The sequence below is a fragment of the Macrosteles quadrilineatus genome, unplaced genomic scaffold, assembly GCF_028750875.1.
Source record: "Macrosteles quadrilineatus isolate MER2022 unplaced genomic scaffold, UCM_ALF_1.0 Scaffold_7__1_contigs__length_78375512, whole genome shotgun sequence".
NCBI lineage: Eukaryota > Metazoa > Arthropoda > Insecta > Hemiptera > Cicadellidae > Macrosteles > Macrosteles quadrilineatus.
In genome coordinates this window covers 25,774,260-25,801,800 of record NW_026542600.1, presented here as the reverse complement: position 1 = coordinate 25,801,800, position 27,541 = coordinate 25,774,260, and the positions used below count along the sequence as shown (strand labels likewise).

Below are 27,541 nucleotides of genomic sequence, written 5' to 3'. Positions count from 1 at the left end.
AATAGATTATCTTCCATTCTTTTAAATACATAGTTTTCTGGTATATATGGTCTATTATCTATATACTTAAATCCACTCAAAGATGTGGGGTCAGCAACTAATAAATCAGGATTATATTCCATCAAATTAAAATTTTTTTCTCCATATACAAATTTTGATCCATCGTAATGCATAGATTGTGACATTAGACAAATATCATCCAAATGTTCCCCCTCTGGTAGATTTCTTATAAATTGTTTTTTGGCATCCCAACATTTTTCTTTTTTATCAAAAGTTATAGTCTGTTCTTTTATAACACAGTCAGTTTCATCAATGGCAGGTTTAACACGTACTAACCTTTTACTATTAAAACTCCAATAGCCTGCTTCCATTTTTGGAACTTGTGAAACATTTACAGCATCTTTACTATCTGTACCTTCCATCAAATTACTAATTTTCTGTTTCTTTGCATTCCAAACACCATTCTCTGATTCTAAAAATTCATAATTATTATCGTCTTGTACAAATTTACCATCTTCTTTTCGTATTAAAGTCTGTTGTAAAGTGGGCACATCATTTAAACTTTCACCCTTTTCCACATTAGTAATTTTCCGTTTCTTAGCATTCCAAACACCATTCTCTGATTCTAAAAATTCATAATTATTTTTGTCTTGTACAAATGTACCATCTTTTTTTCGTATTAAAGTCTGTTGTAAAGTGGGCACATCATCTAAACCTTCAGCCCTTTCCACATTAGTAATTTTCTGTTTTTTAGCATTCCAATTTTTATTCTTAGATTCTAAAAACTCAAATTTAGTTTTACCTTGTAAAAAGATATCACCTTTTCTAGTTAATGTCTGTCCCAAAGTTGATACATCATCTACAAACTCCCCATCTTTAACATTACCAATTTTACGGTTTAAACCATTCCAACTATCGTCTTGTAAATTTAAAGTAGGTTCACTACTAGCCCTGGGTTCTGCAGGCTTATTATATGGATTATATAAACGATAAAATTTATCTATAAACATATTTTTATTTAATAAATAATTCCACTTTCTCTTAATTCCTCAATAATAGAATCTATTTCATTATCCACTCCTGAGTTACCGGCTTGGCGACTTAGCCAAAGAAGTCTTAACCTATCCACAAGCTCATTAGGATCATCCCAATAAATATAGTCTATTTTATTACCAGTCACTTGTCTCAAACCTTCACCAACAGATTTAAAAAGAGGTTTAATTATATTAAGATATTTAGTATGTCTATTACTTGAAATTGGTGCACCATCTTTGTAACTCTTTAAATGTCCATTTGTAGCTTCCAAAATTTCTTTATAATTTTGCAAATCAGCCGGAGTATAATCCTCAGGTTCTTTTAAAGTTAACAATTGCCACAAACCTTTTGTCCCCTTGTAGGTTTTATTTGCAATTGTAACATCATCATTGGCAATGTCAACTTCCTTATTTCCAATAAAAAATTTATTTGCTTCTCGTCTAATACCATATGTAGTGTCTGTCATACTACTTTTACTGAGGTAATTTCCTAAATAGTCTGATGCTAAAAGACCAAAATCTAATTTCTGTGGAGTAGATTGTTGTAATGGTTGCAATCTTGGTATTATTGGTATTCTAGATGGAGTCATTGGGAGAATCTCCATTCGAGGCCTCTCTGTTTTGGCAATTTTTTTTAATTCTTGTAATGGCTCTATTAAAGGTTGGAATGTTTGAAACCTCTCTTCAGCCTCTAGAAACTTGCCACGTTTTAAAGCTCTATATTTCTCTCGTATTTGATTTGCAGAGTCAACCAATTCTTGTTGAATGTTTTTCATCTTTTATTTACATTTTATTTATCTCATTTGACAAAGGATTGTACTCAAACACTTTATCATGTATTATCAAACAATATGCAGATGTATTTGCTGGCACATTTTCTGCAGTTTCAATCTCTAATTTAATATCAACAATTCCTTCCTTCACTGTTTCGTTCTGTCTAGAACAGTCTATTACAATTAGTGGATATTTCTTCATAAACTCAGCCCTACTAATCATAGGATCTGGGATAGTATTATAGTAAGTCTCTCTAAACCTCATAAACATCTCATAAGCTTTAGAGACATCTCCATTTTCAAAGTCGAGATTTAAATCACTATAAGGATAATATTCAGAGTTTAGAAATACTTTGAGATTTTTTAACTTACAGTGATCAAATTCATCAGTTCTTTTTCGTGCACTATTATCCCTAGCTGTTTGGAAACCAAATATAATATACCTAGGCTTCTCCAAACTTGAAGATGTCTTTACTGACCATGTATGTCTTGTAGTATTGGGATATGATGGAAGTTCATGCAACTCTAAGCTTCTAAATGCAATTTGCAAATTTTTATTTTGCAGTAACATCTTTTGTAATTGTAACTTCTCCCCATCTGATGGTATTACATGTGGCATCACCCATTGAATTGAGTTAAGTGTAATTTTAGGAATCATATCAGCAGTACCACTGGCTGGAGCACTAGTGGTTGTTAATATACAATTCAAATCATTTTTGGATCTTTTCAACACCAATTCTTGTTTGACATTTACTAATACCTTATTAAAATCCTCAAATACACCCATTAACAGTTCTAATGGCAAACAAGTACTAAACTTGCCACTTTTATGGAACTCTTTTAAATTCGTGTCAGAATCAAATGCCACATTTGACAATTTAGTAGTTTTATTGTAAGAGCTCAATATTTTCATAAGACTAGAAATTCCTGGGTTTCTTACAATGTCTATTTCTTTACCTGCGACTTCATATCTAATTTCATCAAATAAGAATGCAAATGCATTATTTATAAAATGACCTTTATCATGATTTTCAATTTCTCCCTTAATATACAGATAACTCCTACACGGGAGAGTTAGCAAATCTTGATTATTAATACATATTCGAATTTCATCGGAATTATTTATTGCCAAAGTGTTGTGGGGAACATAGGAGTGATTTGTAATTTTAACCACACTATCGTCGAATTGGGATTTCCCTGTAACGTCTAGAAAATCTTCCATTTTTATTAATAGAAAATTTTAACTTTAGTCCTATTGATCGTAGGAACCTAGCATTTTGTACACTTATAGATAAATTCTTATAAATTCTCATATCTTTTTTATATGACAAGTAATTGTAGTTTCTTCTCCATTAAAGTCAATTGCCTTGTCATGCTGATCGGCAAATGTAATACTGACAACATCTAAACTTCTCTTATTTACAGGAAAATATATAATATTTCTTGGAACTTCAATAATTTTGTAGCCAGGAGGAGCTTCTGGATAAAAGCTATGTATGGTGTGTGATTTGTTTCCGTTTAAATAGGACCCGTTTGCAATATTACATTTTACTCTAATCACATTTACATTATTAATGTTTATTTTATTTGTAGATTCAAACTGAACACCAGGAGTAGAAACACCTTTAAATCCCAATAAAACAGACCCTAAACATGGTTTTGTAAAATCAAACACGTGGCTAGAAAGTAATGTCGCTTTCATAGTTTTATTATTAGCTGTAAGGAAAAAGTCTGGGATTTGCTTTTGAATTTCCTTTGCAAGCTCAACCACCTCATATGTTCCTTCAGAAATTTCTATTGTAACTGGAGCTTTGTGGTCATAATAGAAAACATCATCACCTTCTTCAATGGTTAATTTGTTGCCTTTAAGTTGATTTAATTTTGGAATAAGCCCTTTGAATAAAAGTTTGACTTTAGTATTAATTAATGCTTCTCCATTCTTATGTATTATAACTTTAAGTTTACCATCTAATAACTGGTTTAAATCATCAACTAAGATCTCTCCCTTTGGTAATGTTTTTTTCTCTACTTTGTAATATGTTAAAGTATTAAGTGGTTTTTTTACATTAAATATAGAATTATAACTTTGAAAATCTACTAATCCAATTACATAATCATCATTTAATTCTATGGGAGGAAAGAACACTGACTTTAGCTCTGGCTCTGTACCCGAAAATGTTATAGTAAATGAATCCATTTTTATAAACAAAAATTTTTTATGAATGATAAACATAAAATTCCACAAATAGAACTATTTAAATCTTGTATTTGATCGGTTGTATAGAATATTTTATGTCCCTCAAAATATTTAATTACTTCTTTTGGAGGTTGGATTCCAAATGGGTCAAAATAAATTACAATATCTTTATTTTTACGATATGCTGTCCAATGTGTGCCAGATGAACTGTCTAAATTAACTATTCCGCACTCTTTTACTTTTGGTGTTAGATTTTTTAGCTCGTTTTTTAGGTACACCCCCCGGAAGTGAGGCACGTCTTTTGCGGCCTCTAACAGCTGGTAGTTGTCCATCTTTTTTATTAAATTTTAATCCCATTCCCATTTTTGCTTTTGCCTTCATCAAATTTGTCACCGCATAAGCTGCAGCTCTTTCAGCAAGATTTGCGTCATTTGCCGTTACTCTAGTCCAAGCTAAGTCTGCTAATCTCATGTCTGCTTTGTTCCGAGCAGCGCTATCGGGATTATTCATGTAGAATATGTCATGCTCTTTACAATAAGAGTCTAGCTTATTTTTTGGAGGTACATTTTTGGCTAAATTTTGACGTATATTCGTTCCAGGTCCACAGTACCGATATGATGGTATGTGAAGTGGAAATGGAAGATTATTTATAAGAGTATTCAATAACCCTCGACCCCTGTAAGGCTTTAAGAATAAACCTTTGCCCTTTTTACATGTTTTCTTATTATTTTTCACCATTTTTATTATATAAAAAATGTCTTTTATTCAACAAAAACATAAATTTAAAATAGTACATACTAAGGAATATATACCAAAGAAGTTGGGTCTATTTCCTACCAATATTCGATGTGTTATTTGTGGTCCAAGTGGAAGTGGGAAGACGGTTAATTTACAATTTAATTGTGAAAAAGGAAGGATTAAAATTTACAAACTTATATTTAATATCTAAATCTTTAGAACAAGAAAAATATAAAAAAATAATTGAAATATTTAGTTTGTGTGACGAAGTGAAATTACACACGTTTACTGACTGTGATTTTACATCATTTGGTGTGATTTCACAGTCAGTAAATGTGTGTAATTTCACTTCGTCACACAAACTAAATATTTCAATTATTTTTTTATATTTTTCTTGTTCTAAAGATTTAGATATTAAATATAAGTTTGTAAATTTTAATCCTTCCTTTCTTACAATTAAATTGTAAATTACAACCGTCTTCCCACTTCCACTTGGACCACAAATAACACATCGAATATTGGTAGGAAATAGACCCAACTTCTTTGGTATATTTTCCTTAGTATGTACTATTTTAAATTTATGTTTTTGTTGAATAAAAGACATTTTTTATATAATAAAAATGGTGAAAAATAATAAGAAAACATGTAAAAAGGGCAAAGGTTTATTCTTAAAGCCTTACAGGGGTCGAGGGTTATTGAATACTCTTATAAATAATCTTCCATTTCCACTTCACATACCATCATATCGGTACTGTGGACCTGGAACGAATATACGTCAAAATCTAGCCAAAAATGTACCTCCAAAAAATAAGCTAGACTCTTATTGTAAAGAGCATGACATATTCTACATGAATAATCCCGATACCGCTGCTCGGAACAAAGCAGACATGAGATTAGCAGACTTAGCTTGGACTAGAGTAACGGCCAAGGACGCAAATCTTGCTGAAAGAGCAGCTGCTTATGCCGTGACAAATTTAATGAAGGCAAAAGCAAAAATGGGAATGGGACTAAAATTTAATAAAAAAGATGGACAACTACCAGCTGTTAGAGGCCGCAAAAGACATGCCTCACTTCCGGGGGGTGTACCTAAAAAACGAGCTAAAAAATCTAACACCAAGAGTAAAAGAGTGCGGAATAGTTAATTTAGACAGTTCATCTGGCACACATTGGACAGCATATCGTAAAAATAAAGATATTGTAATTTATTTTGACCCATTTGGAATCCAACCTCCAAAAGAAGTAATTAAATATTTTGAGGGACATAAAATATTCTATACAACCGATCAAATACAAGATTTAAATAGTTCTATTTGTGGAATTTTATGTTTATCATTCATAAAAAATTTTTGTTTATAAAAATGGATTCATTTACTATAACATTTTCGGGTACAGAGCCAGAGCTAAAGTCAGTGTTCTTTCCTCCCATAGAATTAAATGATGATTATGTTATTGGATTAGTTGATTTTCAAAGTTATAATTCTATATTTAATGTGAAAAAACCTCTAAATACTTTAACATATTACAAAGTAGAGAAAAAAACATTACCAAAGGGAGAGATCTTAGTTGATGATTTAAACCAGTTATTAGATGGTAAACTTAAAGTTATAATACACAAAAATGGAGAAGCATTAATTAATACTAAAGTCAAACTTTTATTCAAAGGGCTTATTCCAAAATTAAATAAACTTAAAGGCAACAAATTAACCATTGGAGAAGGTGATGATGTTTTCTATTATGACCACAAAGCTCCAGTTACAATAGAAATGTCTGAAGGAACATATGAGGTGGTTGAGCTTGCAAAGGAAATTCAAAAGCAAATCCCAGACTTTTTCCTTACAGCTAATAATAAAACTATGAAAGCGACATTACTTTCTAGCCACGTGTTTGATTTTACAAAACCATGTTTAGGGTCTGTTTTATTGGGATTTAAAGGTGTTTCTACTCCTGGTGTTCAGTTTGAATCTACAAATAAAATAAACATTAATAATGTAAATGTGATTAGAGTAAAATGTAATATTGCAAACGGGTCCTATTTAAATGGCAACAAATCACACACCATACATAGCTTTTATCCAGAAGCTCCTCCTGGCTACAAAATTATTGAAGTTCCAAGAAATATTATATATTTTCCTGTAAATAAGAGAAGTTTAGATGTTGTCAGTATTACATTTGCCGATCAGCATGACAAGGCAATTGACTTTAATGGAGAAGAAACTACAATTACTTGTCATATAAAAAAGATATGAGAATTTATAAGAATTTATCTATAAGTGTACAAAATGCTAGGTTCCTACGATCAATAGGACTAAAGTTAAAATTTTCTATTAATAAAAATGGAAGATTTTCTAGACGTTACAGGGAAATCCCAATTCAACGATAGTGTGGTTAAAATTACAAATCACTCCTATGTTCCCCACAACACTTTGGCAATAAATAATTCCGATGAAATTCGAATATGTATTAATAATCAAGATTTGCTAACTCTCCCGTGTAGGAGTTATCTGTATATTAAGGGAGAAATTGAAAATCATGATAAAGGTCATTTTATAAATAATGCATTTGCATTCTTATTTGATGAAATTAGATATGAAGTCGCAGGTAAAGAAATAGACATTGTAAGAAACCCAGGAATTTCTAGTCTTATGAAAATATTGAGCTCTTACAATAAAACAACTAAATTGTCAAATGTGGCATTTGATTCTGACACGAATTTAAAAGAGTTCCATAAAAGTGGCAAGTTTAGTACTTGTTTGCCATTAGAACTGTTAATGGGTGTATTTGAGGATTTTAATAAGGTATTAGTAAATGTCAAACAAGAATTGGTGTTGAAAAGATCCAAAAATGATTTGAATTGTATATTAACAACCACTAGTGCTCCAGCCAGTGGTACTGCTGATATGATTCCTAAAATTACACTTAACTCAATTCAATGGGTGATGCCACATGTAATACCATCAGATGGGGAGAAGTTACAATTACAAAAGATGTTACTGCAAAATAAAAATTTGCAAATTGCATTTAGAAGCTTAGAGTTGCATGAACTTCCATCATATCCCAATACTACAAGACATACATGGTCAGTAAAGACATCTTCAAGTTTGGAGAAGCCTAGGTATATTATATTTGGTTTCCAAACAGCTAGGGATAATAGTGCACGAAAAAGAACTGATGAATTTGATCACTGTAAGTTAAAAAATCTCAAAGTATTTCTAAACTCTGAATATTATCCTTATAGTGATTTAAATCTCGACTTTGAAAATGGAGATGTCTCTAAAGCTTATGAGATGTTTATGAGGTTTAGAGAGACTTACTATAATACTATCCCAGATCCTATGATTAGTAGGGCTGAGTTTATGAAGAAATATCCACTAATTGTAATAGACTGTTCTAGACAGAACGAAACAGTGAAGGAAGGAATTGTTGATATTAAATTAGAGATTGAAACTGCAGAAAATGTGCCAGCAAATACATCTGCATATTGTTTGATAATACATGATAAAGTGTTTGAGTACAATCCTTTGTCAAATGAGATAAATAAAATGTAAATAAAAGATGAAAAACATTCAACAAGAATTGGTTGACTCTGCAAATCAAATACGAGAGAAATATAGAGCTTTAAAACGTGGCAAGTTTCTAGAGGCTGAAGAGAGGTTTCAAACATTCCAACCTTTAATAGAGCCATTACAAGAATTAAAAAAAATTGCCAAAACAGAGAGGCCTCGAATGGAGATTCTCCCAATGACTCCATCTAGAATACCAATAATACCAAGATTGCAACCATTACAACAATCTACTCCACAGAAATTAGATTTTGGTCTTTTAGCATCAGACTATTTAGGAAATTACCTCAGTAAAAGTAGTATGACAGACACTACATATGGTATTAGACGAGAAGCAAATAAATTTTTTATTGGAAATAAGGAAGTTGACATTGCCAATGATGATGTTACAATTGCAAATAAAACCTACAAGGGGACAAAAGGTTTGTGGCAATTGTTAACTTTAAAAGAACCTGAGGATTATACTCCGGCTGATTTGCAAAATTATAAAGAAATTTTGGAAGCTACAAATGGACATTTAAAGAGTTACAAAGATGGTGCACCAATTTCAAGTAATAGACATACTAAATATCTTAATATAATTAAACCTCTTTTTAAATCTGTTGGTGAAGGTTTGAGACAAGTGACTGGTAATAAAATAGACTATATTTATTGGGATGATCCTAATGAGCTTGTGGATAGGTTAAGACTTCTTTGGCTAAGTCGCCAAGCCGGTAACTCAGGAGTGGATAATGAAATAGATTCTATTATTGAGGAATTAAGAGAAAGTGGAATTATTTATTAAATAAAAATATGTTTATAGATAAATTTTATCGTTTATATAATCCATATAATAAGCCTGCAGAACCCAGGGCTAGTAGTGAACCTACTTTAAATTTACAAGACGATAGTTGGAATGGTTTAAACCGTAAAATTGGTAATGTTAAAGATGGGGAGTTTGTAGATGATGTATCAACTTTGGGACAGACATTAACTAGAAAAGGTGATATCTTTTTACAAGGTAAAACTAAATTTGAGTTTTTAGAATCTAAGAATAAAAATTGGAATGCTAAAAAACAGAAAATTACTAATGTGGAAAGGGCTGAAGGTTTAGATGATGTGCCCACTTTACAACAGACTTTAATACGAAAAAAAGATGGTACATTTGTACAAGACAAAAATAATTATGAATTTTTAGAATCAGAGAATGGTGTTTGGAATGCTAAGAAACGGAAAATTACTAATGTGGAAAAGGGTGAAAGTTTAAATGATGTGCCCACTTTACAACAGACTTTAATACGAAAAGAAGATGGTAAATTTGTACAAGACGATAATAATTATGAATTTTTAGAATCAGAGAATGGTGTTTGGAATGCAAAGAAACAGAAAATTAGTAATTTGATGGAAGGTACAGATAGTAAAGATGCTGTAAATGTTTCACAAGTTCCAAAAATGGAAGCAGGCTATTGGAGTTTTAATAGTAAAAGGTTAGTACGTGTTAAACCTGCCATTGATGAAACTGACTGTGTTATAAAAGAACAGACTATAACTTTTGATAAAAAAGAAAAATGTTGGGATGCCAAAAAACAATTTATAAGAAATCTACCAGAGGGGGAACATTTGGATGATATTTGTCTAATGTCACAATCTATGCATTACGATGGATCAAAATTTGTATATGGAGAAAAAAATTTTAATTTGATGGAATATAATCCTGATTTATTAGTTGCTGACCCCACATCTTTGAGTGGATTTAAGTATATAGATAATAGACCATATATACCAGAAAACTATGTATTTAAAAGAATGGAAGATAATCTATTGATTGGGGCTAATGGTGATGTATTTAGAGTTACAGGAAAGGATGATGTTATAAAAAATGAATGAAATTGCATACGAACTTCATAAGCCTGCAAGAAAGAATTTCATTAGAAGGTCTTTTAAAGTATTGGGTATAAACGAAACCATACAAATAGATTTAATTGATATGCAAAACTATGCTAGAGAAAATTCTGGCAATAAATATATTTTAACTTTAATAGATACATTATCTAAAAAAGCTTATGCTGCTCCACTAAAGAATAAGACAGGGTTGGTGGTTACAGAAGCCATTAAAACCATTCTACCAAAGGGGGTTAAAAACATTCAATCTGACAATGGAAAAGAATTTTTTAATCAATATTTTAGCAAACTAATGAAAAAATTAAATATTAATCACTATCACACATTTTCTACAACTAAGGCTGCAATTGTGGAGAGGTTTCAGAGAACTTTAAAGAATTGGTTATATAGGGAATTTAGTGCTCAGGGGAGTTATAAATGGTTGGATTTACTTCCAAAGTTAATTCGAAAATATAATAATAAAGTGCATAGATCTATAGGAATGAAGCCTAACCAAGTAAATGTTAAGAATAGTAAATATGTACATGAGAGGTTGACTTCTAAAGTAGAGCAAGTTAAAAAGCCAAGATATAAGGTAGGTGATAGCGTAAGGATTTCCAAGTATAAACATGTTTTTAGTAAAGGTTATACTCCAAATTGGACAGGGGAACTATTTACAATAGCAGAAGTTAAGAATACAAAGCCTGTGACTTATATCTTGAAAGATGAAAATGGCAATATAATCAGGGGAGGCTTCTATACAGAGGAGTTGTTAAAGACCAAGTATAAGGACATGTATTTGGTAGAGAAGATAATTAGGAAAAAAGGTGATTCGTTGTATGTCAAATGGCTTGGGTTCCCAAGTAGCCAGAACTCATGGATTTCCACTAAGGATGTCCAAGGGAGCACGTCATAAGCACACCCGAGTTCACGCACAAACCTCACATGATTTTGAAAATATACATGGGAATGGATGTGGATTTGAAATTTTAATAGAGTTTGAACATTTATATAGGCTTGTATTGGACGAGATCCAGGTCTTTTAAAAAAGTGGCCAAAAAATGAGCCATATTCCAGACGTGATTTTTAGTATTAACAAAAGTAGAAAATTTATATAGGGGTGTATAGGTCAAGAGCTGGGTCTTTAAAAAAAGTGGCCAAAAAAAGCTCTTCCATTTTTTTCTCATTTTTCCCCTATAAAAAGTGCCCTAAAAGTGCCTCTAAAACGCCGAAAGTGGGGTCATATTGTCCTATTATATCTACTTCTATGAATGTAATTCGAGATTGTCAACGAGGAGATAAAATTAATAAAACCCCTATCATTCAAGTGAAATGATATGATACGGTAGTTTGATTCTCTAAAAGTGCAAATTTACCAGAAACTTGAATATGACATGAGATTGATATAACACAAAGTAATAAAATAGTATTCGAGCATTGGTTAAATTTTGAGTATTTGTTGTCTCATAGCCTCACGAATAAAAACTATTTTTCATCAATCCTTCAGACAATTGTAATAGAAGAGTTTAACGCTAAAATAATATTTCTTAAATACTGCAGATGTAAGCGATGAAATACAATTGGAAAAACAAATATCAATACCTATCGCCCCAAGTGAAATAACAGTTTGATAGTCGGAAAGTGCGAAATTACCGAGGAAAAGGCAACGACCAAGAGTAGAGAGGAGGAGAGTGGAGAGAGGAGAGTGGGTGTTGTCGGGCGCAGTATGAATGAATGGTGATAGTAGCAGGAGCTAGGGGTTGGGGCGGCGAGGGGCGGACCCTAGCTGAGCGGGAACGGAACGATCAATAAATAGCCACATGCCCTGCCACTGCCATATCCAAGGTCACAACCCTGCACCGACATACAGGAGGACTACTGTGTCTAGGAGTAGAGCAGAGGAGTAGCCGGGTAACACCTCCGAGACAAACACAAGACACAAACCAGACGGTCCTTGACCCGTCCACTAGTATATCTCCAATCACACCTCTACACGATACGCAATACACGCATCCATACAATCATTCGGATAGTTAAATAAACAATACAACTGTGAGCTTTGGAAGACTAGACATGTGCTCCATGTGACGAAGCATGAAATCGATTTTAAAATAGGTTTACAATTATTTACTTGTCGAGAGATGTATGTATTGTTTGCTAAGTTGTAAAATTAAATAAATAATTGTACGGTTTACTATCCACTTGGTTAACCTAGGAAACTAAAGATCGTGAAGCAGTTTCCTTTACATGACAAAGCAAAATGATACCATTTTCATAAAGGTGAAAATATAGTCTGCTGTACTGTCAAATAATGAAGTTTTTTTGTACTGTTTCGAACTCAATACTTAACTTTATGAGTATATATTTAGTTTGGACATAAAATGGAACACGTATCTCCCCTCCACTAGACAAATCTTTATTTTAGCACTATATTTGTTTAAATTATATGTTAAAAATTCCTGATTTAATAACGTCGCGTGATCAAGGTTCTGGTAAAGTGACCACGGTTTCTAACCTAAAGATTCATCCTCAAAAGAATACTGTATTAGGTTTAAAAAGATCCTCCTCATCTAGGGTTATGAAGAGTCGCGAAAACATTACCCACAATCTGCCCAAGTATTATAGTGATAGCGGACGTGTTGTGTAGCCGGCTGATGGGGAGTCGTGATAGATATTCAAAAGTAATTAATAAATCAAACTAATATGATCGATAGATAGCAAGGCTAAGGAAGATGCAATTGAGCGTTGAGGATTTCCTGCGTAGGAGACCACCACCACCGGGTTGCTTTGAAACACAGGTACGTATTTAGGGTGTCCCGGAAGTCTCCACCAATATTTTAGGGCATTGTTCCTGAGTAAGAAACATAACGAAATATCATATTTAAATTGTCCGGAACTCCTAAGTTACTCACACAGCCACCATTTTGTTATTTTTCACTTATTATTATTATTTTTTTTTAAGTGGTTAAAGATAAAAAATTGAAACTTTGTACAAACATTTATGACAAATAGAAAACCAAAAAAATACGAATTTTTTTTAAATTCATCAAACAAAATGGCGGCCATTTAAAGCTCTTGTAAAATCAACGGTTTTTGAGTTATTTGAGAAACGTCATTTTAAATAGCCACCATTTTGTTTTATGAATTTGAAAAATTTCAAAGTTTTTCTAGCTTTGTCTAGTTGCCACAAATGTTTGTGCAAAGTTTCAATTTCGTATCTTTAACTACTTTCAAGAAAAAAATAATAAGTGAAAAAACCAAAATGGCGGCTTTGTGAATAACTAAGGATTTCCGAACAATTTATGATATTCAGATATGTTTCTTACTCAGGTACAATGCTCTAAAATATTGTTAGAGAGTTCCGGAACACCCTGTATATTTAAAATGTTGAAACAATACTTTGGGCTGAACATTTTCTGTGCAAGCACCAAAACGGCAAAAATTACCATATTGTATTTATAGATATTTAGTCAGTAAGTTGGCTTAAAAAAACAACATCAAATAGTTACATAATCTGACGGGATGCCATTTTTAAGCTAGGAAATAAGTTAAAACTGCAAACATTGAGCAAAATTAACCAGAATAAGGTCTAGCATTGCAGTATTTTAACAGTAATAGGTTATAATTAAAATATACAAGATTAAAACAATATGATAAACGATAGTCTATAAATGAATACACCCTATTACCGATCAATAAAACTAAAACCCACAAATAAAAGTTTTTTTTTTTTTGCGAATTAAAATATACAAAATATACATTTAGGTTACAACGTGTTCTGTGGTCATATACATTTTACTCTTTTTACCTATAGGCTATCATGAACCAAAATACATAATTCAATCTATAAAATTAGGGGTTGATATGGATTTTTATCCTACAGTGGTATATTGTAGATGTAGTTATAAACCTGTGCTAAAAGCAATCTGAGGGGATCAGATTAATTTAAAATAATCTTATGATTTATTTAAAAGATTTCTCTTGCGTCGATTTTTTTCTTTATTTTCCCATATTCTTAAGTACTTCATAATACCTGCTTTCGGAGGAATAACGTTTTAACCAAGTTGTCAACAAAATTAAACAGAATATTTGACCATTGAGTGAAGTCGAATAGATCACCTTTTAATAAATAAGTATACGTACTTTATTGATTTTGTTCAATACAAATTCAGTGGAATCGAGTCTGCTTGAATAGTTATATCACAACATAGCCAATAGCCATACCACATTCAAATTTACTGCATTGTTTGTTTTAATATAATGCTGATATATGAATAGACTCAATATGGAATCCGTTACAGTACGGGTTAGGTTAGGAATTACACCTATGGTATGATGGGCAAATCGAGACATGCCAAACATTAAACAAATTATATGACTTAGATACTTGCCATACGTATTTTTACTTTCAGTTCAAACAAATATATATACATAAACACTGAGTGTAGAAAAATAATAGATACCCTTGAATACTGTTATTTTAACGTACGCAACTTCTTTTTTACTTCTATATAATATTTAGTGGTCAACAGAACAGCTGCAATTTCAGTTTACGTGCGTCCGGTAAGAGGAAATACAAGATGATTTTTATTTTTTACGCAACCACAATTAACAGTACCAAAATAACTAGCTCATAATTTGGTACCCCAGTTTTGTTAGTTCATTTCCGATCAGCTGATACATTGTTTTTCACAAGGTTTAGTCTTATTTTGAATTTATTGGGAATAAACTTTGTGTTTTTTGTAAGCTCGAAGACGATATGTTTTAGAAGAATTAATTTAATTTAAATATTGGTTATATGCCAAAAAAGTGAAGAACTGTATGAAATTATATTTCCAAGTATGATTCCAGTATAAAATTAATAAACTATTTGTCTCGTTAAATATTTAGGGAAACCGGGTCTGTATCAAAAACCTACATGTATACCGTTTGAGCTTGTGGAAACGCCATGTTGATTCTTATTCACAATAAATTCCCGATAAGACTTAACATTAAAACTAAACCTAAAATCTACTCGATAATTTATTGTTCTAATGATGGATTAACATATTCACGTATATACGATCATTATTAATTATGATGAGTGAACAATATAATAGCGTATATTACTGATTACAATAAACACAGTATATCATAGCACGAATAAGGTCATGATATATTCTGTAGTGTTAAATATGTATACGGATATATATGCTGCTACAAACGAGGATATTGAGTGGAATCGTGTATAATAATATTAATATCACAACATTATCATTCATATTCGTAAGTAAAAAAAACTTTGTTAAATACTACAAAAACTAAATGAATAATGTAAAGTGGTCGTTGACTAAACATTAAAATATTGACAAACAATGTTGTGCACATCACAATTCTTTTTACCCGAGTAGTTTCACAGAATATCTAGAGTCTGGCAAAAAGGTAGCAGGCGAGGCCAAATATTTACCATTTTAAACTTATTTGAAGAGGCGATCGCCGGGCTACCTCAGTCTCAATTGGATTACACTGCGAATTACAGCGATTGTTGGAATCCCCCTCCCAAATATCTGGTAACTCAGAATCTATTTCTCGTCGAACTGCCGTTAAATATTCAGATGCTTAATTGGTTCTATATGTTCCAGAAGGCAAGGATTCGTACATAATTGGTAACGTCAGATTCCGAAAATGTTTAAGTATGCAGTTGCTTTACTATCTAGAGTAAGAATAAAACTATCAATATTAACATTCAAGGTTAAATTATATCAATATTTTCTTGTTAGTCACATAATGATTATTGAACAATTTTAACCAGCCAACGTTGACAAATAAATGGCATTATCTGTGGTTTATTTCAAGATATGTACAAATATTACTTTATAAACTAGGTTCTTAATATTAAGCATCATGGGCTAGCATGTGCTTAAGCATGTGAGTAACGGAAGGAATATATACCGAAATACATATATATATATATCTATATATGAACAGTATATATATTTCTTTTACGAAGAAGCGAAAAGAGAAAGATATTAACTAATTTTCCGGTAGGATTACGTTAGTAAACATAGCTATTGTGAATAGTTAGTAACAAACGTAAATACCTGCATCTTTATTAATTCACTCATAATTCAAACATTCATTCCATGAATCTAAACACAAGGAAAGCAGATTTAAAAAATGGAGAAACAAACCAAGAATAGTTGTTAAGAAAACGTGTTGAATATAATTTTAACTAAAAACGGTTAGGATATTTAAAATGTAATTCGTAATGTTAGTGAGATGAAAATGCATACATTTTCAATTAAACACAAATTATTTTCATACTTATTTTCATTTCCATTATGGGCGAGAAATTCGATTTAAACTATGTTAGCAAACATTACGAATAAACCATAACTCGAATTGGGATTGTATATACAATATTGTTATATACAAGCATTATTTACATTAATATGAAATTAATATAGGGGTTATTTGATTGCTTGTGCTAATAATATATTTTTGTCTGTCTACCTTGCTCGAAGGCTTGATGCAATTAGCAACTATTACTGTACAATAAACACGGCTGCTTCGACAAAGTACCGAGTTCGGCAAACTTATAAACACTGCAAGAGAAAAACTTGGATTAATTACAGTTTCTTGCACAAATGTTTTTTACTAACTCAATTACTCCGCACAGTAATTAATTGAAGACTTGCAGGTGTTTTGATGTATTTTCTAAGCAATACGGAAAATCTAAAAACAGTTTCAACAGTTAACGAGTCTAAATTCACAGTAAACATACGATGTTTAATTATTAGTTTGTTTTAAGATTTGTATTCATTTTGATAGTAAATGCCTATTTTCTTGTAACACTTGAAGTTGTATGATATGTACGTATAAGTTTCTTAATTAAGTTGAGGTTTTTGTTATGGCACGCAGTACTATGATCATTTTTGCTAAACTATACATTCAATCTAACACACAATGGTTAAACACGGAAATTAACATCTATTACGATATAACATAATTTAAAATGCCTTTCCCACTAGTCTTCGTCAAACAAGAATTGTTGAAATGTCAAATTATTAAGTTTTATGTTATTTTCAATCACGATTCGTAAACCTTTTTCACAACCCGGTAAATCGCAAAACAAGTTCCGTAGTTTTGAGGTAAAATTGAGCCATAGACAGAGTTCGCTGGTATAAATTACTTTTGTTGAATGAGCTACTGTAACCGAACCAAACTTAAAGTCGCACTTACTGAATATGTATCAACTATCATAGTAATACAAACCAATGAAAAAAGTGTGTTGCTCATTCAAGTAAGTCTCATATTGAATTGGCTACAACTACTATAAAGATAAGATGTCTAATTCACCATCCAACAGTCAATGGCTTTAGGTAACTATCTCATCCGAGGAAGGAATCAGATTCCCGGGTCCGAAATGTTACGAAAACTCGTTGATTTCCGCGACAATTCCTGAATAATAAACATTTACCATTCCAACTGTAATAAAACTGAATTTTATGTTGCAATATTTTTTACGCCACACTACATTATTTTGACGAACTTCCCACGCAAGGATTTAGTCCAGAAAACAGCTGTTTGCCGCCAGCTTAATCAAATGGGGTCTCATTGCGTACTACTGTACTGTAATGAGTTTTACCTGACACCAATCAGCTGATTATACTGTATTTGGGTGGCGATGAGTAGTTATAAACAAAAACATAACCTCTCTTAGAGGTTACGACTAGTGATTTTTAGTCCTTTAATTAGTGGTAATATATAAGGATCTGTACAGATTTAGTACTATGGCGTAATCTATCGTACGTCACTCGTCCAAAATGTGTGTACCTGACTCGTATGGTAATCCCGTACTCGACTTCGTCTCGCACGGGAACGACCACACTTGTCCGGCAAACACTTATTTTCAGGACTAGTAACGTAATATACTATTACACCACACTACACTATTTTGACAAACTTCCCACGCAAGGATTTAGTCCAGAAGACAGCTGTTTGCCGCCAGCTTAATCAAATGGGGTTTCATTGCGTACTACTGTACAGTACTGTAATTAGTTTTACCGGACACCTATCAGCTGATTATACTGTATTTTGGTGGCAATGAGTGGTTATAAACAAAAACATAACCTCTGTTGATCTAGTAGTATGGCGTAAACTATCGTGCGTCACTCGTCCAAAATGTGTTTACCGGACTCGTATGGTAATCCCGTACTCGACTTCGTCTCGCCGGGAACGACCAATCTCGTCCGGTAAACACTTTTTTCAGGACTAGTAACGTAATATACTATTTCATTATAGGCCACTCCCTAACGTAAAACTGTAAAAGTCATCTTCAAAGATGACAAGTTTGAAATTCTTCAAGAGTGTCACGAATAACCCTCGAGAATCCTCAACGCTATGCATAAGATAGCAGAGGTTCCGATAGAAGTTGTTTAACATTGAGCTAAACTAACGAAAAAGAGACATAAAATGGAAGGAAAGGTGCATGGTCGGGCTTATCCTTATCACTAATTTATAGCCCCAATTGTTTCCACCTGACCCTCTGCCCTCACGAGTCATTGCGTTTACGTCCACTACATATGTTTCTTGTCACTTGCCTCCTGCGCTTTCCACTCTCCGCTTTTACCTTCCAGGATCGTTCTCCAAATCAACGAACCTTACGGACATTAGTGAGGGCCTGGAAAGCAAGGAAGTATTGCATGGAACTTCATATGATTTGAATGTTCCACAAACGTCAAGCAATAAAACCATATGAAAAGAACTTTATAAAACATAAAGTTTTATATTGGCAATTCTAAGATTAACATTGAAATATTTAATTGTTACAATTAAAACACCGGTGAAAGTGAAAAATTCTGATTAAAACTGTTTTAACTATGAATGCAAATTATGGCTACCAATATCTTACTAGGCCAATGTTCTTTTAACGCTTTAGGAGAAGTGAAGAGGAGAAAACATTTTGGTGAAATTTGGTGAAAAATTAACAAAAACAGTGCGTTTGATAAGTAAAATAAACAATATCAGCAATCTGACATATACTTTCTCCATTAACTTGTCAACAACCCTTATCACGGGTATGCGGTGTGAGTAACTATGATATTTACGGGGAAATTACATAAGCCTCAATAACTTTTCATCCGTATTTTTACAGCAATGGGGGATTGTACAATTTTGTTCAGGGCACTAAATTTTAATAAAAACCGTTTTGAGTCGTTTTTTATTTATCCTTTTTCCGGTATTTTCAGAAAAATCCACTAGAAAATATAAATTTCGTAAAAAAATTTAAAACACCTGGAGATACAATGGATTAGTACCCCCATACCAAATGTAATCAAAGCGGTCCACAAGCATGGTTTGTACCTCGCGGTACACACCCAAACACACACGGATATCCCCACCCAAAACTTAAAACTGGAAAATGTAAGGGAGGAGATAGTAAAAACTTTACACGTATTCTTAATGCCTAGTTGTACAAAGGTAAAAATATAACTAAAAAGAGAAAACTTTGTCCTGTTAACGGGTTAACTATCAACGGAAAATCTAACATGCGGTGACTTAAAACATAAAGAAATCCGCATCAAGCAAACCTTGCCGAAGATTTTCATAGCAACGCACGACATTTCAATTGTATTTGTTGCTAACGATTATTTATAAGTCGCTTAGAGCCACGATTGGCGTTAAATTGTGATGGAAGCACCACGCCTTATTTGATTAATGACTTTGAATCCTGTATATTTGATATGCAAGAATGTAACGTATAACTGTAAAATTCAACACGATGGATTAGAATGTTATCTAATTTATAGAATTTGCCTTATGCCCACATAGTATTCTGCAACAATCACCAAATTCGTCTGCATTCGGATAGTAGTCCAAACATTATGGCAAATTACATTTTCCTTGTGTTACATGACATCAAGTGTTATGACAAATTAAGAGGATTGTTTAAGTAGGCGAAACTCCATTAGAGAAGCTATAATACAGTAGGTCGCGTGCTATTGAGCTTGTAAATCAAAATCCAATCAACGTCGTTATTAAAATTTAAACATATATAAATATTCCAAAAATATGCAGTTATTAATCAATACAACTTCATGCATATATTTATTTGCCGTACCAACATGAAATAATACAAAAAACTATGACGATCTCTTTTCACGATACAAAATAATAATTTAATGAAATGTGAAACCCATTTAAAAGAGAGAAAAACATTGGTATTCACATTTTTCAGAGCTTTATTCAATTAAGGTTGAAACTGGACGTGTTAATAACATCTGATCGGCTAATATTTCCAAATTAGGTTTTCAATGAACATGTTCCCAGAATCACAACGATTTCATCATTGTGGTGAATAGTTTAGCTTGATTCGCTAGACTTTTCATTACCGTGTCACTAAACGTGATTAAACCGGCAAACATCACACACAACAGGCTACTTGACTAGATAGCGTTGATTTAGATTGTATTATGTACTCCGATCAATAAATAAATGATGGTCTTCGGCCAATTTAATTTACTGTCGTCGAATACTATTATAGGCCTAATAAAATTAATCCGAATTTTCACAACGTTTTGCAAAATAGTCAACCATAACCGTATAAGGTCCTTATACGGTTATGGTTGACTATTTTGCAAAACTTTGTGGTGAAAATTCGGATTTATTTTATTCGACGATATAAGGACGCTAGAGTAGCCGAAACCGTTCTACACAGGCTAGGCTGTCGGGGCATAGTTTCGCGCATCCCACGAGAAGGACTGATATTAGTACAACTAGGGAAGGTCTACAGGTCACGATGTTGAAATACACGAAACCCTTTACCAGACGCACACCAAGCTACACCACTAATGATACTACAACTACGTACAATTTTAGTTACAATATAAGTTGGTCGAATCGTCAAATTGTCCGTGTAAATCGCCGCTCTTGTAGATTAATTTTAACTTCACAGAATAACAAGTTTTTTCCAAGATTTCAGTAAAATTACAGATAGTATATTAAGCGTATTGTGGACATCCCTTGCTCGGATCCACTAGTTATCTTCAGTACCATTGCTATCGTTCAAATCACAATCGAAAACCGATCCCCACTTTTCTCTCTCTTCTCGCAATCTCTGAGGAGGTTCACCTCGTCACGGACCAACTCTTACCACTGTCGGCAGTTAAAAATTTAAATTGGACTTTTTTAATCCTCCAAACTTTTAATTTGATTTCAAGGTATATTGTGGGTGTGAATGTTAAGAATAATAAATAGCTGTACCTTTTGATAACATTTTACTTAGAAACACATTATAGAAATCGCCTAGATTAAAGACTAATATTGAGCCAACGTCACGAAGGTAACAGGAAAATGTATTCATAACTTTATCTGCGATCGACAGATAGTGTAAGAATGGTATTTGATCGAATGCATTAGGTAAATAAGGAAATACGGCTTAATAATGTTACGTTATATGATTACATTTCACATAAGGTTAGTGATTTTCAATCATAACTGATAATAAAATGCAAAGAACTTTAGTAAAAATCCATGAAACTAGTGGTGTTTTCTGTTACAACGAATAATATACCCCCGTCGCAGCATCCCTGCCACTCACTGAGTCCCCACTTACTGACAGTTTTTGTTGTTATTGTTACTTGATGTCCTAAATATCTGAGATAGGTTTCTTTGAATTATAGGGGCTTACGAGTGTTTATTCCAAATAGGTGTATCTAAAAAATGTTTACATTATCCTTTTGTTATGCTTTTATGGACTATAGCTATCAGGTGCCGTGGTTCTGGACTTCACGTATGTCGTTACATGAAATCTTTTGTTTTAATTACATTCCATACGAGATTTCATAAAACTGTTAATTATTTTTATAATTTAATAACATTTTACGTCACCATATAAAAAGCAACCGACGTCAAAACAACATTTTTTGAATCCAAAATAATGTTTCAAGCTCGTATAAATTACTTATCCCACAGTTCACGATACAATCTACACCACGCTCAATAGGAGTAAACCATAGCAAACCAACATATGTATAGTAAAGTTTTAGTGGAATTTTACAATCAGAGGCTGAACTCATTGTAAGCCAATTAAGTGTGTTGCGAGCAAGCCACAAGCTTTTGGACTTTGGTTTGAACCCTGGTCCAGAAACATGAGAGGCACAAAGTGAGGACTGAGTTACTAAACATTCTCAAACAAAGTTAGAGACACTTAGCTGCTGCGGGTTAGTGTCAATATTCGATACATCCACAAGTGACACTGACAAGGTGAAGGTAAGTTATAACCGATGCAACATGTGGGACCAGGGTTGTTTCACTTTCTGTATTTCGCTGGGTGAACGGAAATAAGGGTAAGATTGGTCATCTGGACAAAACAGTTTCAGGCCAGATTCTTCCTAGATACCCAGAAAACCACGCTGGGACCCTTCCCCTCAACGGTCTGCCAGTTTCCTCTGCAGAATTGTTTGTCGAGTAATCAGGGTCTGAGGCATCCGCCCGCGGGAGGCTGGTAATGATCACGACCGCTGGAACTTCACAACAGACGAGCTGTTCACAGTTCATAGGGAATTGTACAAATAGGTAAACAACGGAAGAGAAGGAAGTGATCTACGTAACTCTTTATACGTTTCCATTGCCGTAATTAGGTACCTAATTAGTTAGCTGAAATAACCTGTCCAAAGATTACTTTCTGGAGAAGACACTTTGTTTTTGTGGAGATTTCTCTGCTGCAAATTGCATGTTGATGACGTATACACGTTTGTTAGGTGGTCAAATGATCTACTTCGAACCAACTTGAAACAACTTGCTCGACCTACTGTTTGGACCAATGCCCAAAATATCAACTTGGCGTAACATGAGGGGACTGTATTGAGTATCCAGTTACTTGAGGGTATGACATGAAAGAAGATTGATTTGTGGTCCATAGCCTACGTTGTTTTACTTTATTTATTAACATTTTCGTAGATTGATATGATTTGTCTTACTTTAAATAACTATTTTGAATTATTAACTTATCGTATATCTAGCAGATTACTATTGTTTTATTATTTTACCACTTAGTTTTATGTTTTGGAAAGAAAGATGTGGGAAGTACCCACTTAGTCTTAAGATTTTTCTGAATATTAAAAAAATGTTCATTGGTTGCCTTGAGATAAAAAAAACTGAAGAGGTCTTACTCGATTTCACAAGTTGACTTTAAGGATAGTTAATAACGTAAAAGAGAAGGAGAAAGTGAATATACCTTTAAAGTCTCCCACTACATGGCAACAGTGATCAACACACTGAACACGAATTGTTTGCTCAGTTTCCACTTGAGTTCAGGAAGGATATGTTTTAAGGATAGCCCAAGCAAACTGCACAGTGTTATTAAATTTACTTATGACACAAAAGTAGTTTCAAGTTGTTTCGTTTGAGCGCGATTTAGATACACAAATTTTGCTCAGATTGATTCGTTAACACGTAAATATGTGTACTTACAAGTTTGCAATCATACACAAAAACTTATTAAAAAGTAATTTTGATATACCTTATGTTACTATTACGTGTTTTACTGAAAGGTTTATCTTTCAGTCACATTAAAAACAATCGAATTTCATCTCTTAAAAATAACACGAAGATTTGATTGTGAAGAGTTTGGAAATAAAGGAAGATAAGATTTCGGGATTCGCAGCGTCGAATTTACTGTCATATCCGTCTTATTGGGCGTTTCCATATTGGCATGTCACATTTGAAATGACGGTTCATTTCAACTCCGAAATAAACGATGACACAAAATTGAATACGTTTTTGTTTTACGTAACAGTCTTTTCTGCAGTTTTGGCGTTATTGTAGGATAAATTTCACCGTTACGACGTTTTGTCGAATTTAAGAAAGTTAAATAATTATGAAAACTGTACTTAACGTAAACGAGAGTTTTTATTGTTAGGCAGAGAGACTGGCGATGGAAGTTGGATGAGCTGTCACTCTTCCCTCCACTTTTAACGTCGGAAAGTTATTTATTCGTCTTGCAAAAACGTCGCTTAACAAGCATTGCCACACGTCGACTAGGTGGTTTTGTCTCAGTTACAACACTTAATATTTAATGGCGGATATAGATTATTTGTCTCAATTGGTAAACATACGGCTGGTTTAGCGAATTCTCCCTATAGGAAGGAGCTATTGCCGTACTGGGCATTCATCCAACTCTAAGGTTTGTTATCGTACCTATGACTCTTAATATAAATGTATCAATACAGCTGGAAATTCCCTTAATCTTTAGGTTTGCTGGATCAGGGGTATTTTATAATTGAAACACCCTTGAAAGGGCGTTTAAAAACTCGATTTTTCCCCAATAAAACCTTTAAAGTTATGTTACTTAACACTTATGTATTTTTGAAACGCATTGTTAGAAGTTATCATGACACTAATAAGTATACAGTATTTACACCAATAATTATACCAACGTACTAACCCGAATAATACAGTAGAATACTACACTTCCATGGGGATATTAGAGCATCGAAGAGATTATAAGCTATTGTTATCAGCATTCTATTTACAATTGGCGTCGTGTTCAGTTTATAGTTATAATCATGGTTCTGTAGTCTACCATAAATCCTCTATACGTGATAGTGTAATACCGTTATTACTATCATTGTTCTGTTACTTGATACTAGCTCTTGATTGTTAAATGCAGATTAACAAACTTTATACAAGCATCTCGCACTTAATGATTGTAAAGTGGGCAAAAGTCGACGCAAAAACAAAAACTGCAGGCCCAGCTTTGGCTCAAACAAAAAAATGTATAAATTACCTATCGATTTAAGTCAAAGATTTTACATTAATCATCCTTTGTTCGTACCTCACAGCCACAAAGCTCATGATGAGAAAACTAACTGTTGTCTTCAATAAAATTTATGTGTTTGGCTAACGGATCCTTGTTTCGTCATAAAGATGTTCATTGCTTGAACGTTAAATAGTATTTTTAGTCCTAGGGTAGTAAGCTATTCTTTAGACACGAGAACGAAAACTAGTGAGGGTCCTAGACACCATTCATTCAGCGCCATTATTAACTAAACGTATATGTTCTTTGCTTACCTTAGAATCAATTAGTTTCCAAAAGTATATCGTTCTAGTGTTGCTATTGTATAGGAACGGCTGTTATTTAGACGCAATTATGTATTAATTCGCCAATACAATAATGAATATTTATGAACTGTAATTCTTTTCCACTTTAATCTGTCTTCGCGGATAATAAGCGGACGAATTTTTCAGCTGTTTGGTTGAGGTTTTTGGCGCCAGCTGATTCTTTTCTGTCTTTGGGAGGAAACGAGCTACCTTAGCCCCGCCACGAATATGTTGAAAACAGTAGTTTTTGTTGTAACATATATATTTACTTATTTACCATAAACTCCAAAAGACGTATTCACAAACACTTGCGATTAAGTGATGATCTGTGACTTCGATATTGTAAAACTAAATTCATCCATCAATTGAAAGCAGTGAAGTTCCACTGAAAGGAAAGGAGAAATATAAATCGTTAGGAAAGCTGGAACCAAGCAGAACTGAGGGAGGAACTTGGGCATTCGAATGCCGTTTGCGGTTTGTGGCGAGAGAATAGAGAAACATTGTGCGGAATTGTAGGTCTTGCGCAGACTTGCTACTCGGCGCTGGGAGAAACCCGAGAACACGTCGTCTACTCATCGCAAGTTTTAAATTGAAATAGTTTTTATGTAGTTGATAGTAGGTGTCAAACTACGACAGTGTTCCAAGAAGCCTTTTAGATCTTTTGCGTCACTTACTTAACCTGAAGGACCGACTCATCATTGTAAGCGAAATGTTCGGTTTAGTTTATATGAAAATGAAATGTCATATACTGCTGCATATGCAGTACAGAATTCTTCATAGACTATAACAAAACATTTGCATTGCTTTGAGTACATACTGTTGAGATTTTGTTTGTGATCTAATTTGAATGTATACCTCCATCATTCCCTTCATCTGTGTACTCCTGTATGAAAAAAATAAAACTTTTATAGATAAATCCTCCTCCGAAAACCTCTTTTAATAGCCGGATCAAACTGGTTTGTTAACCTAATGAAAAATATGTCAATTTAAATGTTCCTCTCATAATGTTTATAAAAGTAAAACGCAATTGTTACAAGGTCTATTTAATTTAATTAGATATTCAGTTACTGACAAGCCAATTTATTTGGAATGTTGTCTTTGCCTTGTTGAACTAATCTTCGGAAAAGTAATCCTAGTAGCCCCCTCCTGCAAATTGGCACATACGTTGGCTTATCTCAAATAGCTCTTATTATAATAATAATGAGTAATTTCAATCCAACAATATCTCCTACCTGGGATAGAATCAAATACAAGCCCGACACCAAATAAACTTTAATCGACGATTCAATATCGTAGAGAATGTTATTTTTCCACGGATAACATATCGAATATCGAGGTAAACAACGGTGACGGTGAGAAGTTATTAGAAAGGCAGTTATTGTCAATAAAGAACAATCAAACGGGCTAGAGCACGCTTCGGTTCCATTCCATTTAGATTATTGGATTTTTTTCAGATCAAATAGGAATGTGTTGACATGCTCTGAGAGGGCGTCAAAACAATGCTCTTTTGAGCACATTTAACCACGGGCAAAAGAATCCTCTTCCCTTTTATGAGATTAGGCACTAATTTACATGTTAAGCCGGCGGTATTTACATTTCAGAACTGAAGGGCCGGTAAAAGCGGTGTTACGCGAGAGAGAGTGCGGTGCGATTTTATAATACTCCGAAGATTTGTTTTTCGCGAATTTCAGGATTTATGTGCTCCAAACGTGCCTATTGAGCTTAGGAATGTTAATTGTGGCTCGTGTTAACTGGACTTCCGGTCATCTTTAAAGAGCTTTATTAAACGATTATTGCCAAGGCGAAGAAATAAAGCGAAACTGTTTGGATGAATGCCTTTCTTATCGCTATGCCATCGTCATCGCGTGCGCTGAAATCATAATCTGTTCACATTCCGTTGTACGCTGTACTCTGTTCGCTGTACGCTGTAAGCTGTACGCTGTAAGCTGTACGCTTTACGCTGTAAGCTGTACGCTTAAGCTGTACGCTTTACGCTGTAAGCTGTACGCTGTAAGCTGTACGCTGTACCCGGCCAAACTGAACGAATACAGATAGAAGAATTTAACGAAATTAAACACAGGCTGCCTTTTATACCAATAATCCTTCACGTAAAAATCTAGCTTGACTTATCTCTCATATTGCTGACGATAAAATATACTGTATTCACATATTTATAAGGGTATGTTCTAAATTATGTATCAGATCTTGAGATCCTTAGCTGGATATTTGTTATTCCTTCCAAACGGATTAAAAGTGATTTAGGCCTAGTAATGTAAACAGTATATGAGAAACGCA

General features: G+C 33.3%; 1 protein-coding gene across 1 annotated transcript in view; it reads right to left on the bottom strand.

Moving 5' to 3' along the window:
* The window catches only part of LOC128998261 (plexin-A2), a 207,156-nt gene that overhangs the window by 139,267 nt on the left and 40,348 nt on the right, over positions 1-27,541 (bottom strand). The window lies entirely within an intron of this gene.